We start from the raw sequence: 2,537 nt of genomic DNA on the forward strand, positions 1-2,537 counted from the left end.
TAATAGCGAGTGCTGGGACTTGAGGTGGAGGAGGAACCTATTTGATCATGAAAGTCAGATGGCTGTTCAGTTTTTGGAGGAGATCAGCAATGTGCCTATTCAAAGCCAGGTCAAGGATAATATGATATGGTTGCCTGAACCTAATGGACAGTACACCACTAGGTCAGCTTATAGTTTATGTATGAATACCAGCTCAGTAAATTCTGAAGACAAGATCTTTAAGACAATTTGGCAGCTGCATATTCCCCCTCGGGCAGTCATTTTCTGTTGGAGACTTCTGAAGAATAGACTCCCTACGAAGGTCAACCTCTTAAGAAGAAATGTTTTTACTCAGGCAACCACGTGCTCCTTATGTGATTGTGTGCAAGAAGATGCAGCTCATTTGTTCTTTAACTGTAAAAAGACAATTGGACTGTGGTGGGAATCTCTGAGCTGGGTTCGGGGAGCAGGTCCACTTTCCATTAATCCTGTTCACCACTTCTATCAATTCTGTGATCAGCAATGTGCCTATTGAAAGCCAGGTCAAGGATAATATGATATGGTTGCCTGAACCTAATGGACAGTACACCACTAGGTCAGCTTATAGTTTATGTATGAATACCAGCTCAGTCATGGACTATGCTATTTATCTAGCTTGGTCTTGGATAAAGGCTAAGGATAAAGATTTTAGTACTAGTTTCAACCATTGGTCCTCTAATATATCCACTTTGGTTGCTTAGTGGGGGTGGATCTGGTTGCTGGTTGGCTGTTTGTTGTTGTTTTTTGGAGGGTAGCACCTTGGTGCTTTGTAATCTCTTTTTCTGGTACCACTGGTACTGGTCATCTTATTAATAATATATATATATTTTCAGCCTTCCAAAAAAAAAAAGAGTTAATTGACAAGCTTTGTTCTGTCCCTTCCCCTCACTTGCAACTGTAGCTTTTTTTTGGATGTTGCAGGTTTTGAACTAAAGACTTGAGGCTTGTGACATTTAATTAAACAACGAAATAACTAAAGACTTGCAAGTGTAATATAAATCTTCATCTATTTTATGTTAAAGTTGTTGACAATGTGCATGCCACAATAAACAAGGAAATAACTTCTGCCTGCTGGTACAAACCTTAACAATATTTTGGTTTTTTATTTCCTATTTTCCTAAATAATTATCATCTTCTGTACAGTTTATTTGTGACCTTCAAAGATTTGTATAAAAAACCGTGAAAACAACCAAGTTCATGTCACATTTTAATATTTCTTTGCGAAAACACAGAGTGAAAGCAGGAAATCTGGTAGGAAATATTTAACGTTTAACGTTGCCTTGAAATTGAAATATGGCAAAAGAGTAAAAGGTAAGAAGTGATACCTTAAATTTGACACTATTGCATAATGTCAAGGATTGTACCAGTGATTGAGGATTGATGTGGGGCAAAAATGCCTTTAGAGATTAGCATTAGAAGGTGCTATTCTTCCTTCCCAGACTTATCTCAACATGTTCCACCGCTAGTAGTGGATGTTTGGACCACTATAAAACACACACAAGTACACCCATTTTACTATCCACTTATTTCCCAATTCAACCATTTGTCACTCTTTATCTTTTTCATAACAAAATCTTAGCCAACCTTTTTAAACTCAGTAGTGCTAAGCACTAACATAAAGAACACTTTACAGAAACATTTACCTTATTCAAATAAAATTACTTGCGTAAATTCTGCTTATATAAACAAAATTAGTTAATAATAGACTGTCTACTACTACTGTTCAAGAAAGCAAATCAAAGTTGCTGATATTTTAGCAAAACAGTGTCTACTACTACTGTTTTACAATTTTTGACATTGTTCCTTATTTCATTGGTATTACATAATTAGCATATACATGTTTCATCCACGTGGTTTAGTTATCAATTTAAATTTGTGAAGTTATTATACACATGATTTGTTATGTTCTGTATCTTTGATCTGCCAATATTTGTTCTCTACCTCATCTAAGTAACTAATATTCATATTTAAAATAAAAACTGCCCTTGTGTCGTTCTTTACAAATATGGGAGTCTACGATATCAAATCAACTATTCAAATAAAGGACAAGTCATTTAAAATAAAGGGCAGCAAACACGTGTAGAGATTATAAAGGACAAATATTTGATATATGCACAAATATGTTTTTAACAGAAAAATTGATGGGGAATTCAAATATACTATTTGGTATGAAGGACTTACTAGAATGTCATTCCACACTATGTCCTTTAGCGTTTCAGGTACGTCTTTCCAATTATTGTGGATAATGGGAACCTTTTCTCGCGCCACTACGCCTAGGTAGCTGTGGAACTTTTCACGCATCGGTCCCGATGCTCTCCCGGTAGCGGGATCCACATAAACTGCCGGTCTGGGCTGATCCACGGTTCTTAATGTCAATGTTCTCAACCGTGTCGTTGTTCTACTCCTCTTGGAAGTCGCCTCTGATTGACCATCGGACTGCGGGGGAGACATCGGATCTGTGGCCATGATCGTGTAAAAAAATTACACAATTAATATTAATCTTCAGATTTACAAATTAA

The sequence above is a fragment of the Glycine max genome, chromosome 12, assembly GCF_000004515.6.
Source record: "Glycine max cultivar Williams 82 chromosome 12, Glycine_max_v4.0, whole genome shotgun sequence".
Lineage (NCBI taxonomy): Eukaryota > Viridiplantae > Streptophyta > Magnoliopsida > Fabales > Fabaceae > Glycine > Glycine max.